The sequence below is a fragment of the Hibiscus syriacus genome, unplaced genomic scaffold (assembly GCF_006381635.1).
Source record: "Hibiscus syriacus cultivar Baekdansim isolate YM2019G1 unplaced genomic scaffold, ASM638163v2 tig00111996_pilon, whole genome shotgun sequence".
NCBI classification, from domain to species: domain Eukaryota; kingdom Viridiplantae; phylum Streptophyta; class Magnoliopsida; order Malvales; family Malvaceae; genus Hibiscus; species Hibiscus syriacus.
The window spans coordinates 305,880-324,969 of NW_024063233.1; positions in this window are offsets into that span (position 1 = coordinate 305,880).

A 19,090-nucleotide genomic window follows, 5' to 3' on the forward strand; every position below is an offset into this window, starting at 1 on the left:
AGTAAAAGATTAAAAAAAATGTTTAGAGTGAAAACCCGAAAGGGCACTCTAAATTGAAAAAAGAAAATAAAAGGTGGGTTTAAGATTAAAACCTGCAAAGGGAATCTTGAAACCAAGGGAGGATCTAAGTTAAAAAACCCAAAAGAGCGGCTTGGGTAATAATCCAAGATTCGCACACGGAAAGGTCCTAGATCAAGGCAATAAAGTGTCATGGCATCCAAGTCTTCGGAGACTTAATAATTTGGGAGAACTTTGCACACATTCAAATATTGTCACAATCTTCGAAGTCCTCTTGGAAAAAGCTACACTCAAAGTCATCTAACGGTGTGCCAGTTCAAAGGTGTCCACATTATCGAGATCTATGGCACCTATTTGTCTTTTCTTTTCAAAATGTTTGTCATCTATTTTATTTTCCTCATAAATAAACACGGTTTTTTTTCTTAGTGAACCCAATTTCTTAGCATATTGAATTGAATTTAAATAAGAATTATTTATTCACCTTGAAAAAGATAATTGCGAATTACTGCACAAAGATTTCCTGAGAAGTACATATGTTTAGAAGTTGATAGAAGTTCTCGAATGATGCTCGAAAGAATGGCACAAATACCAGTCTGAAACCCACTAAGAAGTAGAAAAAACATTGATTAAAGATCAAAATCAAATTCACATAAGAAAATCAAGGCTTCTTCCTGAAACAGAAATTTCCAAGAATGTACCAATTCCAAATCTGTTAAGGATCAGAAAATCAAGAACCAAGAATCAGAAAATCAGGATTGGCAAGAGTCAAGAAAGCAAGACTGATAGATAGATATTGAGATTTCTCTCTAAAGCAGAAAATCCTAAAATGGCAATTTTGCATATGCATTTTAGCCATACATAAGAACATTGCATTTATAGCATTCCACACATGGGTACAATTTTGCAAATCTTTGTCAAAGTCAATTTAACTTCACAATAGAGGATATTAAATTCGAAGAACAATACAGCTTATCAAAGTAGGATTTCAACTTCACAACAAAAGAAATTAGGCTTTGAGGAACATTAAATCGGGACTAAACTTTACGACGAATGAGTCACCCACGATTTCAACTTCATGATGAAGGATATCATGCCCAAGAGATCGACCCAACTTCACGGCGTAGGATTCATATACAACATAGATCAACTCAATAACAGATAACTATTTCTCAACTAATGTCGTCTAGTTAAATTTTAACTTCACGATGAAGGATATTTGGCTAGAAGAAGACCCAAGATCAAATCAACGATGAGGGATTACCGCCAAACCTAGGCATCGAGCTAGATTTCAACTCACAGCAAAAGATATCATGCTCGAAGAATCAAAGATTGACTCGACTTCACAACGAATGAGTCAACCACGATTTCAACTTCATGACAAAGGATATCATGCTCAAAGATATCTCAAAGATTGACTCAATTTCACAACGAAAGAGTTAACCATGATTTCAACTTCATGACGAAGGATATCGTGCTCAAAGACATCTCAAGATTGATTCAACATCACGACAAAGAAGTCATATGTAATTCAGCTCAACAATAGGGAGCCATCTTCTATTAGAGTTTTCAAGTCAAATTTCAACTCTACGATGGAGGATATTCGATAAAAGAGTCAATTACAACAATTGAGTTGGATTTCTAACTCAAAGATCGACTAAACTCTCAGGAACAGGCGTGCCTTCAAAATCCATTTGCACCGAATGAAAACTTGTGTCTTTTTCTCTTTTCCCTATTTTTGTTACACAATAATAGGTAAAGAGGGGCAGCTGTAGACACCCATTTTCGTTTGGGGCATCAAGGGCTTTTATTACAATATTTATATTATTATATAGTATATATAAAAAATAATTTCAAAAAAGGTATATAATATATGGTTTATGAAAATATGTGGTTTTGAAAACATATAATATATATGGCTTCTTGAAAATAGTTTTTGAAAAACATAGATAATATATTTAATTTTTGAAAACATAATATATGTTATATAGTTTTTAAAATAAATATAGTGTGCATATTATTTATTATATATAGATATATATTATATTATTATATATTTATTATATGTTTATTAATATTACTTTATATTTATTTAGGTCCAATTGTAGGTCCAAATCCAGCCCAAATAAATCGGTCCATAGTGAAGCCCAACCAAAGCAAGCCTGACCCAGTAAGGCCCTAAGCGCTCTGCCTAACCCAACAGGGGGCTAGGGTTTCAACATTAGGCAAAGGCGTCGCAAGGGAGGTATCGAATAACGCGTGAGGACCTCGCGCTAGCAAGGGAAATCACGCGCCAGCATGACAACGCCGAACCGAAAAACCAGGGAGTAAATCGGCGGAAATCTCCCCTGTTTCTCAGCAACAAACATAAAAAAATCGGCCATAACCGAACATGCAAGCGAATCCTGAAAGAATCGGGATTGCACTATCACCGATTCAAGCAGGAAACAACCCCTCAGGGAGGACTATATATACACTTAAAAGAACCATCGGGGACACGACATCAAAGATCGAAGTAACACAAAAAAATTGAAATACTTGAAATATCGAGCAACAAAAATCACAAGGAAATCAAGCAAATAACAAGAAAAAGCACTAAAAATATAAAAGATATCAAGGTCGAACGTTGGTCTCAGTTCAGAAATGAGGAAAATCATCGGTCGCTGTCGAACAAAGGTAAGACCCAAGAGGTTTTTCTTAGATCTACTTCGATAGGGGTGTTGTTTGGGTGTTTGGAGGTTGATTTTGGGTCCAGAATGTTAAGAGGAAGCTTTGGGGTAGGCCTTTAGGTTTCTGGCCATCGGAGACAGTGGCCAGAGTTGTGGTCCAGGCGAGAAAGGTGGCTAGCTATAGGCTGGTCGGTTTTGAGGGGGAGAGAGTTTGATAGAGTTTTGAAGGGTTTTTTTAGAAATGGGTTAAAAATAATTTTTGTTTTGTTTTAAGGGCTATTTATAGGGAGGGTCATTATGCAATTATGAAATACTTAAATTATTTTCGCAATCCCTACACTTTTGATGCATAATTCATTTTGATCACCTGTTGTAATTTAGCCCATTAATTTTGAATTAATTCAATTTAATCCGTATTCATATCTTTTACATATTTGTAATTTAACCCCCTAACTCTCTAGTTTTCCCTTGCAGCTCACTTTAGCATTAATTTGACCACTGAATTTCGATTTATTTCAGTATATTTCATTTTTAATTTTAAATTTAACCTCTTTTATTTATTTCTTTTTATGTTTTTTATTTAACCTTTTTTTTATCTAACGATAATATTTTTTAGGTTATTCTAAAAACTTATCAAACGTAAGTAATTTGGATCAAATATTTTTATTTTAATTTTTAATTTTCACAATTAAGACAATGGGGAAATCAAATTGGTACGAAAAAAGGAATACAAGGGTGCTAATACTTCCTTGGATGTAATCAACTCCTGAATCCAATTAATTTCTGGTAGAACACAAATAAGATAAATGGTAAGTTAAGGTGTCCGTTCAACCTAATTCAAACTGATCGGTGGCGGCTCTAACACATCAATTTAAGTCAAACCCTGATTCCGGGACCACTCCAACGATGGTTACGATAACTTATTCATACGAGATGGACGATTTTTGCCGGGGAAAATTGTTATTATTATTATTATTATTTGGGAAAGGAATTACACTAGGCAAAGTCTAACGTTAAGAACCTCCCATCTCTTGAGTACAACCACTTCAGGAGATGAGTTGAAAACATGCAGACCTAGGGCAAGGTCCCATGCATATTTGTCCATACAATAAGCTATTTCATTGCATTCCCTAGGGATTTGGTTTATCTTTACTAGTCAATCTTTATCCAACTGTAGACACTCATTTTTGTCCGAGATTTAATTATTATTATTATTATTAATTAAATAATTTTACATTTGTGTAGGTTACCCAAGTGCAAAACCAGTAGCCCATTACAAGTCAATCCAACATGTCAGAATACAACCCAATTGGAGCCCAAGTTCAGATCCAGATTTGACCCAGATCCAGATCTACTCAGATCCAGCCGGCTACCAAACTTCCAGGTTCTACCGAGCCACCATGTGTTGTCATTGCATACGTCAAAAACCATAAAACAAACACCAAATCAGTGGAGCATCCATTAAGCATGTATTTAAACAAATCAAATCCATAAAATAAATATGTTGCCTTACCCATTATTCAAACATTAGTGGAATGAACACTACTCAGCAACAATAAATGGGCAAGCAGAAAACAAAAGAAAGGGGAAAAAGGCAATTAAAAGAAGAAAAAGGGGAGCATAGCAGCGGTACAGGGGATTTCATCAAAAGATCAACGATTAGCAAGGGATAACGCCGAAACAACGGGGATCCATTGTAAGAAAAATAGTACATGTAAAAGGGATTTGGCATGTTTTTTCTCGAAACAAATAGAAGCAAATTTTATTTTATTTTACTCTCAAAATCGAAAATCAATATTCATAAAAAGGCATTTAGCATTTTTTTCAGGTGAAAATAATACCAAACACAGAGAGTATTAATAAGGAGGTATCTAGCTTATTTTATTTATTTTTCTAATATTCGTGTGTGTGGTATTTTCTTGAAAAAAAAAGATTAGGAGCTTACCAATTTGAGCAACTGGGATTGTGACCGAAGAGTTCAAGGTTGCTCAGGAAACTTTGCATAAGAGTTAGGGGTTAGTTTCTATGGTTGGGGTTTCTTGGAAGTGAGCAACGCTGTATGGAGTGGAGAATAGAGAAGAATGATCGGTCGAAGAAGATAACGAGGAAGAGAGTAATGAAGAGGAAAAAGAGAATAGATGAGAGAAGGGTGAAGAAACGGCGCAGAGAAGGGGGGGAAGGTTTAGGTTTGGCTAAGTTGTTTTATTCTTAGGTATTCTTAATAAAGTAACGAACTAAATAATGTGATTAGATTACTACCTTGCTTCACATGGCAAGAATACGATGCTGGTGGGCTATAAATACAATAAAATAATAAACTTGCATGTTGAATAGGTTTATTAAGAAAATAGGTTTAGTTTAAAAATGTTTGGGTAATTTATTGTCGTGAGAATAACATTAGTTTACTTTAGTTTATATATTAAAAAGCTTTGGTAAAATTAGAGTTTAGGGTCACTAGTTTAGTTTTAATTTACATGTTTAATTTCACATTTATTTAAATTTAGTCATTATTTTAATATGTATATATATACTTAATATATTTGAACTTACACATTTTTTTGGTGTTATACACACACACACACACATATATATATATATATATATATATATATATCTATATATATATATATATATTAAATATATTTTTTATTCTACTATTATATATATATATATATATATATATATATATAATATAAAATTAATATATTTCAAGAATACTTTAAAATAATTAACTCGAAACAAATTAATTACATTTCAATAAATAGATCATATTTTAACTTTATATTCGACTCATAAATTTCACCATTTACGACAACATGAAAGCAACACAGTACCAATTTTGGGCGTTGTGGGGGTATTAATCCTTCCCCATGCGTAACCGATTCCCGAACCCGTTTTAATCGAATTTTGGTAATGCATATCAATTTTGTCTTAAAAATGATTTTTCTTAAAATTGTTTTTAAAAGACGATTTTAGGAATTCGACCTACATAACCCAAAGGTTGATGGCGACTCTTTTCAATTTTACCCAATTTAATCAAAAATCACCCATTTGCCAAAATTAAAAGTCGTAACTGTATTTTAAATAATTAAACGATTGTTCCCGCCGAAAAATGGTTACTACAGCTTGGCGACTCTGCTGGAGACATTTTTAGAGAGTGAAGCTGTAAGTCGTTTATACATTGTTGTTGAAATGAAAATTATGAGTTCGAGTTTTTAGTTAATTTATGATTCATTTATTGAAGTTTGTAATTTCTTCATTTTTTGTTATACTAACATTTTGATTTTTGCTTTCAGATCTCTTCAAATTTTTGCCGAGTGGTTTCGTTTTCCTTTTGAGTAAAGGGCTGAATGTGCCTCCTCACACACATCACGGGCATTTGCATACCATAAGCTCACTTACAAGCTTTGTCCCTTTTAAGTTGAGATGAAAGCTTAACCTACGTGTGATAATTTGTTTCTTCGCATGGGTTTTAGCAAGTAATCTTTGGGGTTCATATACCTTATGTCTACGTGAGATAAATTGTTTCTCTGCATAGACATAAGGGAATGTATCCTATCGAATTGAACTTGATCCGTACGAGCCTGTAATGGGCCAGGATTGAGGGTTTGGTAGCCCAAGTGGGAACCAACATTAAGGACAATTCGAGTAGCTTTTTCCCGTTAGAGCCAAAACCATGCATATAGTGAACCGTAAAACGGTCACTCTAGGTATAGACATACCGAACCTTTCACTGCCATTAGGTACCCAAATTAAGTGTACACAAAGGAGGAGTGTTTCTAAACCTTTTTTATTTTCTGTTGAATAACATGTGAACTAGATACCATGCAGTTAGGATCATTTCATTGAAAATAATTATTTTGGGTAGAAATCATGATTGGGTAGGATCGCTATCTAATAAAAGCATGATCGGGTAGATATCATGATTGGGTAGGTGTTATATTTAGCTTTAAATAGCGTCTTTTAATTTTATTGATTATTTCGCCCATACTAATTTATTTCTTTTCTTTTGTGTATGTCATTTTTTTGTTCTTCTTTGCATTGCATCACTTAGGCATCTACGTTTGCATCTCCGCATTTGCATAATCATCATGAATAAAAGAAAGAAGTTGATTAAACCAAGTAATCATCAGATTAGAAGAGTGATCATTGAAATGGAAAAAAGTTTTCATAACAAGGAAGAATCCAATCCAGCAATTCTAGATTGATCTAAAGAAGCACAAAGGAAAAAAAAGATGTATTTTCTGGGGATTTCATATCACAAATGATCACAAATGTCAATCTCAAGCAAGAATGATCTACAAGAGCTAATAGAGATTTGGGAAAGTTGGAGAGTACTTACCAAAGAGAGGTTTTACAAGAAATATGATTACATAGCTCAGCTCCTTTATGTAAAAATAGATGAACTGTTGCTCAAGGCTTTGGTCCGATTCTGGAACCCTGCGTACAACTGTTTCACTTTCAACAGATAAGATTTGACACCAACAATCGAGGAGTATACACTTCTATTTAATTTCGAAAACCTCCAGGTGGATAGAATTTATTCCAAACCTCCAAAAATCCAATCCTTCAAGAGTAAACTGGTAAAGATTACTGGTACAGGTGAAAATTGTATAGTAGAGAACACCCAATAAATGGGAGAAAGTGAGTGTTTTCTATGGTATTGCCTCAAGAAGGTGATATTCGAGCGCATAGATAAAGATAAGAGATTAGACACCTTTGCTCTGGCTATACATGGTCTAGTTCTCAAAGACTTTGCCACACGTGCAGGTTGCTGTTGCAGATTTCTAGGACAGATTGAAGAAATATATAAATCTTACATTGGTTGTCTTGACAGAGACCTTCCAATCCTTAAATTATTGATATAGATTGGAGGGAAGGTAATTCAAAGGCTGCGTTCAACTACTTATCATCTCTATTTGGAGTCATTTCTAGAAAGAAAAGAAAGTTATTGGGATCATGAAGCTAAATAAAAAGGCCAAACCGCTTTCATAGATTGATCTTTCTTGTAAAGATGAAAGTTCTTTTGGAAGAATGAAACTCTTTCTAAGAATGATTACTTTTGGAAATCGATACCTTTTGCATTTGCATTCACATCTTTGTATTTTTACATTTGTATTTACATTTTCATTTTTTGCATTTACATCTTTGCATAGTTATATTTATAGTTTCAATTTTACATCATGCATTTGCATTTTGTTTCAAACTATTTTACATATATTATGAAAATATGGGAATAATTTATGGAGGATTCCATGACAAAATTTCAAAATCAAATTGGAACTAACTTGGTCTTCCTAGAGAAGGATAAGAACCATGAATGAGATTTTAGCAAGGGTTGGTAGAATCGAGAAACTCCAAGAACAACTCACAAGGACCCAACATGAAATGATTGATGAAGCAACTAAGTTCCAAGTTGAATCCAGGGAACAGATATCCAAGTTGATGAGCATGATGGTTACTGTAATATATGGGAAGAAATTATCAGAGGACCCTATTATGCAAGAAAATATGAAGACTTCGAATGATAATCTGAATGATAGTGGTGCAGCCAATACGATGGCAGAAAATGATCAAGAACCTGTTAAGGGATATGGTAATTCAAGTCAACTCCAAAAATCAAGTATGATTCCAGAAAATGCAACAGAGATCATATTGGGAAAAACAGAAGTTAAGGGTTAAACTTCTAATACAAAAGTGGAGCTGGACTCAAAGAAGAGATGCATATAGGAGGTTCAAATGCCAGTAAAGATGGCCAAAAAGAGCAAGAAGGAAAAGAAGAGGACACATCTCATTCCAAATATTTAGACTTGTTACCCTTTCTCTTTGAAAGTGGTCTTGTAACACCCATTTCTCCTAGTACTTATCTACGTCCAAATTGGCAAGATGTCAAAGATTTATACATTTATCATTCTAGAGATTTTAGTCACTCTACAGAAAATTCCATAATTCTGAGATCAAAAGTCCAAGATCTTATAACAGAAGGGTTGTTATGTTTTGAAGATGGGAAACCTAGGCCCCTCAAAAACTCAACACTGGTCGAGAAAGATAAATTTTTGAATTATTATCTTTCTCATGATGTTGGTCAAGGATCAAACATTCAAAGCAAACATTTTGGTCATCATTCACAAGGTCTTCAAGAAAGCAAAATAAACAATTGTATGGAGACAGTGATGTCAAAGGAAATTCTACATAAATTTCCTTCAATTTCGTGCAGCAAGTTATATCCTGAGTTACTCAAAGCCCAACTTATTGCCCCATGTCCGACTAAGCCTTTATTGCCTCCTTACCCGAGATGGTATAATGAGAAAGACATTTGTGAATATCATGTAGGAATTCAAGGACACTCCATCGAGAATTACGGTAACTTCAAACGACGAGTTCAAGACCTTTTGGTTCATAAGTTCATAGAAGTGGATGTTAACAGTCAATCTCTATTGATTATACAATTGGGATTCAAACCCCAAAATAAAGTTGATAGTGTCAAAACAAGTGAAGTTCATACATCAGAGGACATTGAAAAGAAAAAAGGCAAAACTAAGGAATGTGAAGTATGTATGGCATATTTAACTCTCGATACTTCTCTGATGCTAAAGAATGAGAAAGAGATGAGAAATGAAGAAATAAAAGGAAAGTTAATTCGAAATTGGCCCACAGGTCTAAGATGGAATGGGGGCAGATGAAACCCAGAAGACACCTATATCAGATTTTCTAAAAACAAGTGAGGTAGGGGGAAATTTAAGGAGTCTGGTGAATACTACCCCAATCATAGCTGCAATGAGCATTCAGAACCAAGACAAAACTTCCATCACCAAGGAAATTGTTCTGGATCTAAAATTGAGCCCAATTTTAAGTTAGGGAAGAAAAAGATGATGATGGAAACTGCTCAAGAGGAAGCAGAGATTTGTGCATTTAAAGAAGTTGACACAAAAGATGATCAAGAAAGGGGGAAAATGAGGACAAGGACCCTGGTCTAATTACACACCCAATATTCTATGAGCAATGTGGCATGATAGATAAATAAGTGGAAGTTATTATCTACTACTATAGTACTTTCTATTTTCAGCATCTTGTTTGAACTTGTTTTTTGTTCCTTTCTTTGCCTTTCGTGTAATAAATAAATTTTTGTTGCTTTTAAGGTTACGAGCATTGAATCAATTTTGCAATCTTGCAGTTCTTTGAATATCAACAGGATTAAAAACTCTTTATGATTAGAGTTACACATCTTTGACAAATTATCAAGATTGAAAACTGGTAAAACAAGGACCTTGATTTGACTTCAGATGAAATATACCCAAACATTGTACCCTTCTACAAATATGAGATAGCCTTCTCCAGTGCAAGGAATTAGATAAAAGGCTTGGTATTTATATATAGGAGCGTACAACATGGGGCATCTTTTGTGTGACTTTGCAAAATTGTCTAGATTTTTTTCTATTGATGACGTTCGATGATGAAATCTTCACAATTAGATAAAGTCAGTTGCTTGGGAATTGAACTCTAACGATGGGATATTCTGATTTCCACCAAACCACCTAGACTATAACATGTTCTTCTTTAGAGTTATATATCCATGTTATATTATTATATATACAATAAAGCTGATCTATTCCGCTAAGGCAATTGGTAATAGAGGAAACTCGAAAGCCCTGGCCTTATGAATAGATTATATTCAAACCATGACCTTGATTGGGTATTTGACAATTCGGTGTGTGCTCCACTGTAGTTGTCAAGTCAAAGACTTTGTGATGAGATGAACCCTTCAGCTAGCCTGATAAAGGAAAATTACAATAAAGCTGATTTCAGCTAGCCAGACCATGGCAAATTTTATAAATAAAGAGTTTCGGTAAAGATGGACTAAGGGAGTTAAGGAACACCAGTTATAGTCAACTATACACGAGCACACAAAAATTTCATTTTTAGATCGATATTTTCGCATTGCTTTGGTTAAAGGGAAGATTTTAGAGAAGTGAAATAGAGGTATTCTAGATGGTCTAGTAATTGGCTATGCTAGTTACGTCATTTTGTCCGTATCCGGTTAAAATACCAAGTCATAAAAGTAAGGCATGTGGCAATGTTCACAAAGAGTGAGAGATGAGTGACATCTTCAATAGATGTAACTATAGAAAATAGGAAAGCCAACCTGAAATTTACCCATAAATTTTGATACTTGTCAAAGAAATATAACTTTAAAACATTAAAGATCTGTTAATTCTTTTGATTTTCTTTAAACTCATGCTTATGATTTGATTCTATTATGAACCTGTAAGAAACAATATTTTAAAAAATTCTTTCATTCTTTAATAAAGAAATGAGGAAAACATTTTCAAACATGACAGTCTCAAATGAGAAAGGTTCTTGAAGCAAGTTGAGGATTATTATGCCTCTACTTGAGAAAAAGAATAAGCGATGCCAAAATGAGGAAGCACTTCACACTCTTGAAAGAAAGTGGTCCAAGAAGCCAGAAAGTCTAGAGAATTAAACTTATAACACTCTCTTGTGACATTATCAGCAACCTGATAAGAAGACGATGATTGTCTTGTTCAAAAAAAGGTCACATATCTCAATGCATAACAAAAGGCAAGAATGCAACCAGTCAAGCAGAAGATGACCACCTTACTTAGAAGAAGCACATATATCAGTAATTTCTGTTAGAAAGATTGATCATTTCTTAAGTTTGTGATAATAAGAAGATAATCCCTCGAAGTTACTTGACAACACTGTTGTTTAGTAACACCAGAATGAGAGAATTCAAGATAAACAAATTTGGGCACGAATAGAGCCACAATGATCAACAAATGGGGCATTATCAAAGTTGTACCTCGTGGGAATCATGAGATTCAAATTCAGTGGACATTGAGAGTAAAACTTTTGTCTTGAAGGTTGATGTATTTTTTGAAGGTCCATATAATCCATGTAGGGCATCTTGAAGGTTTACATCAGCATGCAAAAGACATAAGTAATCCATGTGGGACAATTGAAGGCTCACACCGGTATGAAAAGGTTGAGATATTTTGAAAGTCCATTTCAACCAGAAATATAATGTTGGGGCATTTTGAAGGTCTATTTCAGACAAAAATGATTCATGTGGGGCATTTTGAAAGTTCATGTTGAAGGCTCACATCAGCAAGAAGTAATGTTGAAAGCATCAGCAAATGGTGGGGTATGTTGAAGTCTCATATCATCATGTGTCAAGATCATTAATTTGAACAAATATTTCCAATGAGACAGAAAGATATGAAGAATGGAAATGGTGAAACAGTGACAATTTAGCTTACTATACATAATTGCTTTGTTCATTAGACAGTTGCATTATTATGGTGATTTGATGCTGGCAGTTAAAGTATCCCACTTGTGGTATCACTGAGCTTTGTTCTTAAGTGACGTCCTATAAAAGCTCCAAACACTATGAAAAGAGCATCACTGATTGAGAAATCTGAGCAGAAGCTACAGGAAATGATGAATGTGTGTCAAATGCTTTACGAACCAATGATTATGGTGCTGAACGAATGTTACGATCATATGGTGTTTCTATTTATGAAGTTTGTCTTCTTCAACCCCAAGGTTAAAAGTGAGATATGATAAAGATTTCTTTCCACGAAAGAGGTGATAAAATCTTAACAGCAATAGACTAGTGGTATCAACTAAGGCTGAAATATGGGTTGTTGTTAAAAATGAGCCTCATTTGATGTGTGACTAGATGTGGTGACATGAAATTTGGATAGGTCCTCCTGATGTCGAGTTTCAAAAGTCAAATCATAATTGACGCAACTCTCCCTTTGATCTTTACAGAGTTTGGCATAGTCATACGCATAGTCTCTGAAAATAGGGCAACACAATCATATTTCTGATCGTAGCAAGAAGTTGAGAAAGAAAATGTTTTCTCCGAAATGAAGATAGAAAACGAAGATGACAAGAAGAGAGAAGAAGATTAGATGGATCTTCAAAAATGCAAGTTTGAAATTATGAGTTGCTACATGAATATTTGAGTAGACTTTGGGAAGAAGTGATCAAGTAGAAGAAGACTGAGATGGCCACTTTGAAGTTAAATGAAGATTGCATCAACATTTTTTGCATTCATAAGAACATCATTTGCATATAAAAAAGTCATGCATTACATGTTGCATTCATCTACATTTTTACATATCTTTCAGGAGAAGATGAGATTAAAAGACAACAAGACATCCACAGCAAGAGGGAGTAATCATCATCAGATTCAATATTTCCAGACAAATTTTGTCTCGCTTGAGACAATCTCATTTAATATGGAGGATTTATCTCATTGGAGATTGTTTTTCTTAAAACAGACTTTGTCTCACTTGAGATTGTTTTACTTAAAAGAAAACATTTCATTTGACTCAAGATTGTTTTTCTTTGAAACAAAAGATATTATCTCGTTCAAGATTGGTTTTCCTTGAAACAAAAAAATTTATCTCGGTTGAGATAGTTTCCCTCGAAACAAAAAATTTTATCTCGCTTGAGATAGTTTCCCTTGAAAAAAATTGAGACAGTTTCCCTTGAAACAAATTTTGTCTCCCTTGAGACAATTTCACTTGAAACAGAAGATTTTATCTCGCTTGAGATTGTTTCACTTGAAACAAAATATTTTATCTCGCTTGAGATAGTTTTGCACGAAACACAATATTTTGAGAAACCATCATGATATCTAGAGGCTTCTTGATGAAAAGCTTGAGAGATCATCGTGATATGTAGGTTTCTTGATGACAAGATTGAAGGACCATCGTGATATGTAGGGGTTCCATGATGACAAGCTTGAAGGACCATAGTGATATGTAGGGGTTCTTTGATGACAAGCTTGAGAAAACATTGTGATATGTAGGGGTTTCTTGATGAAAAGCTTGAGGGACCATCGTGATATGTAGGGGTTACTTGATGACAAACTTGATGAACACTTGAGGGACTATCGTGATATGTAGGGGTTCCTTGGTGACAATTAAGAAACTGAGCCTTCGGGGGTTTCTTGATGATAAGTCCTTCGGGCCATCCATAAGACCTTCAGTGCAGGATGTTTTCAAATGAGATCTAAGAAACTGAGCCTTCGGGGGTTTCTTGATTTTTAAGTCATTCGGGCCATCCATATGACCTTCAGTGCAGGATGTTTTCAAATGAGATTTAAGAAACTGAGCCTTCGAGGGTTTCTTGATTTTTAAAGTCCTTCGGGCCACCATAAGACCTTCGGGCAAGATGCTCTCAACATTTCTTTTGCTCGATTCACAACACTTCGAATCAGCAACGTAACACTCAAAGGATCAACTTTTTACAATGAAGGATATCCAAATCAAATGCTAAACAAAAAAAGACCGGACAAAAACTGGTTGCCTTTTTCATCTTTGCCCTATTTTTGTTAACACAAGAATGTGCAAAGAGGAGCATCTGTAGACACTCGTTTTTGTCCGGGATTTTATTATTATTATTATTATTATTAATTAAATAATTTTACATTTGTGTAGGTTACCCAAGTGCAAAACCAGTAGCCCATTACAAGTCAATCCAACATGCCAGAATATAACCCAGCTGGAGCCCAAGTTCAGATCCAGATTTGACCCAGATCCAGATTTACTCAGATCTAGCCGGCTACCAAACTTCCAGCTTCCACCGAGCCACCATGTGTTGTCATTGCATGCGTAAAAAACCATAAAACAAACACCATATCAGTGGAGCATCCATTAAGCATGTATTTAAACAAATCAAATCCATAAAATGAATATGCTGCCTTACCCATTATTCAAACATTAGTGGAATGAACACTACTAAGCAACTATAAATGGGCAAGCAGAAAACACAAGAAAGGGGAAAAAGGCAATTAACAGAAGAAAAAGGGGAGCATAGCAGCGGTACAGGGTATTTCATCAAAAGATCAACGATTAGCAAGGGATAACGCCAAAACAATGGGGATCCATTGTAAGAAAAATAGTACATGTAAAAGGTATTTGGTATGTTTTTTCCCGAAACAATTAGAAGCAATTTTTATTTTATTTTACTCTCAAAATAAAAAATTAACATTCACAAAAAGGCATTTAACATTTTTTTCAGGTGAAAATAATACCAAACACAGAGAGTAATAATAAGGAGGTATCTAGCTTATTTTATTTATTTTTCTAATATTCGTGTGTGTGGTATTTGCTTGAAAAATAAATGATTAGGAGCTTACCAATTTGAGCCACCGGGATTGTGACCGAAGAGTTGAAGGTTGCTCAGGAAACTTTGCATAAGAGTTAGGGGTTAGTTTCTTTGGTTGGGGTTTCTTGGAAGTGAGCAACGTCGTATGGAGTGGAGAATAGAGAAGAATGATTGGTCGAAGAAGATAACGAGGAAGAGAGTAATGAAGAGTAAAAAGAGAATAGATGAGAGAAGGGTGAAGAAACGGCGCAGAGAAGGGGGGGAAGGTTTAGGTTTGGCTAAGTTTTTTTATTCTTAGGTATTCTTAATAAAGTAACGAACTAAATAATGTGATTAGATTACTACCTTGCTTCACATGGCAAGAATACGATGCTGGTGGGCTATAAATACAATAAAATAATAAACTTGCATGTTGAATAAGTTTATTAAGAAAATAGGTTTAGTTTAAAAATGTTTGGGTAATTTATTGGCGTGAGAATAGCATTAATTTACTTTAGTTTATATATTAAAAAGGTTAGGTAAAATTAGAGTTTAGGGTCACTAGTTTACTTTTAATTTACATGTTTAATTTCACATTTATTTAAATTTAGTCATTATTTTAATATGTATATATATACTTAATATATTTGAACTTACACATTTTTTTTTGGTGTTATACATATATATATATATTTAATATATTTTTTATTCTACTATTATATATATATATATATATATATAATATAATATAAATTAATATATTTCAAGAATACTTTTAAATAATTAACTCGAAACAAATTAATTAAATTTCAATAAATAGATCATATTTTAACTTTATATTCGACTCATAAATTTCACCATTTACGACAACGTGTAAGCGACACAGTACTAATTTTGGGCGTTGTGGGGGTGCCAATCCTTCCCCACGCGTAACCGATTCCGTTTTAATCGAATTTTGGTAACTCAGATCAATTTTGTCTTAAAAATGATTTTTCTAAAAATTATTTTTAAAAGACGTTTTTAGGTATTCGACCTACCTAACCCAAAGGTTGATGACGACTCTTTTCAATTTTATCCAATTTAATTAAAAAATCACCCATTTGCCAAAATTAAAAGTCCTAACTGTATTTTAAATAATTAAACGATTGTTCCCGCAGAAAAACGGTTACTACACCAACATGTTACCAATGTACTATAGGATCGTTAGATGTCTTGATCCCGGTTTCCATCGCAAATGACTTGTGTTGCATCTTTACTTTCAGTTTCAAGAACCGCTTTCTTTGCTCCACACCTCCATGCAATCCTCAGAACCTCGAAGATACCCCAGAGTTTCGCCTCCATGGAAGAGCAAATACCCACCCTTTTGGAGAAACCCGATTTCCAGTTCCCTCTACAATCTCTTATAACTCTCCCGCAAGCAGCTTCACCTGTGGTAATATTATGTGCACCATCAGTATTAATTCTGATCCAATCCGAGTCTTGATGATTTCTTCTTTCCTGTTCTTGCATATTTCGGTTGATACCTTGTATATTTTGGTTCTGGTTAACTCTGATAATCTGTTCTGTTGGTCTGATGCATCTATCCAAAATCGGTTCTCTCTCAATATTGTCAGGTTCAAAGATCCCTTTGTTTCTTCTAATCCATAAAGTCCAGGTAATAGCTTCAAAGAGGATACCCATAGTATCAAATTGCGGTTGCGGATTTTGTTGTGGATGTAGTTGCGATGTCGCGGTTGCGGATATTGCGGACGCTACGTAACTTGTTGCAACTGTCGCGGGCATGATCTCTTCCTTAAAAAATCACAATACATCTAAAAAATTATATTTATACATTTTACAATTATCTTTTAATATTTTATTTTGAAAATAAAATTTTAATTTCATAGATAAAAATTTATTAAAAACAAATATAAACAATAGAAGTTCTATCATACTGGATAATGTGTAATAACAATTATAATGTTAATGAATAACATATAAACAATATCACTAAAATCATATCAATTTTTTAATATTGTAACATAAAAATGTTTATTTTACATAACTTAAAAAGGAAAAAAAAATACATAACTACAAATATAAAAATTATATATCTTAAAATTCACCGCCATAATGAATGGTGTGACGGATCTAAAATATTTTCATTTTCATCATTGTCTTGGTTTTGATTCATTCATATTCCATGTGAAGAATACATCACATTATGTGCATCATAAGATGCATAATTGGTAGGAAACATGTTGTATGATAAAATTTTATAGTAATAGATTAGATAAATTTTATAGTTTCATAGTAAATAGATAAAATACATATATTATTATAGTATTATAAAGTGAATTCCTCTCTTATACAAAGTTTATATAATAATAGATAAACATATAATTATGATACTTAATGTTAATATAAAAATTTAATTTAAAATTAATCACGTTAATTTTAGATATGAGAAAAATTCAATGTAAATTTAAATTAAATTAATTTTAAAATAATGTTAATAAATAATTTAATTAATTCAAATTTAAGTAACTAATTTTAAACATAACTATTACGATATTATTAATGATATATATTTATAATCCAATTTTAAGAATTAAATTAGAACAATTCATCTATGTAATTTTATATTTCATATAATTTAAAGTTTGTTGTGGCGCAATTTATAGCGTGTTGTGGTGACATGGTAACCTTAAAAAACATTACGTTGCGGGCGTTAGGCTGCGTTGCGACTGCAATTTAGTACTATGGGATACCCCAAATGTCTTTGTATCTCCTCGGTATGAGTCGCCTTCTGGGTTTCTCCTGATCCACTCTTGGAGATTACAAGTGAGAAAATCCTCCAGTTGACTTGGGCGTATTAAGTTTATCCATAACAAGAGGGCTGAAGGACAGGTTCTTAGAATATGATTCACATCCTCGGCTAGCGCTCCGCAGCTCACATAATTTGTGTAAGTAGACATGAGTCGCCAAGCACGTTTCACGTTGTTTAGGAGTCTCTCTTTGCTTGAAATCCAAATGCAGCATTTAATTCTTGGGAGGGTACAATAGCTTGCTATAGTTTTCCAAACTCTTTCAAAGGTTACAGGATCGCCGTCTTCCAAAGCTCTATAAGTCGATCTGACTGTAAACTCTCTTTTATCAGAAGCTTTCCCAGCAATTTTATCTGATTGAAAGTTGCTGAACGGAAGGGGAATTGTTGAAAGTCTTTGTAGAACATTCGCTAGTAAGAGGTGTCCAAGAGACCTCTAGTTCCAACTATTTGTTTCGTCGATATAATCAGTGACCTTGAGTGTGTTTCCATCAATAAACGTCGGTTGTAGGCAATGGTCCTTCAGCTGTCCTAGATCATTAATCCAGTCATCCTTCCTGAAGCTAATAGATTTCCCATTTCCAAGGGACCAGTTAATATTCTCGCAAAAGGTTGGCCAGATCGAACTCAAACCTCTCCAGAGATGGGAGCAGTTATTGCGCTTCAAGGACTCAAGGAGCCGTTCCTTATGGATGTGAAAATAAGTGATGATCGTAGCTTACGATCTCCGGGCACCATAAACACATCAAGAAATCTAACTTGCTTCAAATGCTCGCAGATTAGTAACAAAACTGTCATCATCTTGGCAACTGAAAATAAATATATAAACTATTTACTAAAAACTATTGTTTAAATAAAAATTAACAAAATATAATTAGTAACAAAATCAGTTTCCTTACCATATTTAGTTTATTGGTAGAAATACGTTTCGTATTAAAATTCTATAAAAAATTAATAACCACGTGAAAAATTTAATAATTATATAAAATATAATATGCAAAACATATCAAAAAAGGAAATACTAAATAATATTGCAAATATAAAATAACCATACTAAAACATAAAATATATAAACTACAATATCTAAAATACAATAAATATAAAAATGATAAGAAATATAAAGTACTTATTGAAATATATATATATATATATATATATATAAGATATAATATAATTATACATTATAAAACTTTTAAATTTCTCATTTATTTATGACGGTTGAATGAATTAAAATAGACAATTAAATTTAATAATAAAAAGTGTTGATTGAAATATCACGTTAGATAAAGTTATGCTATATAAGATATTTATTTCAAAAAAGTGTTTGAGATAATGTTAATTTTTAAAGATAATCCTTAAAGAATATTACTTTCGTAAAAAATTAAAAAACACAATATATTTGAATAAGAAAGCCGTGCATGGGTTTACTCGACTTTTTCTTCCAGCAGATTAATTATTTTTCTTAACTAATATATGGCAT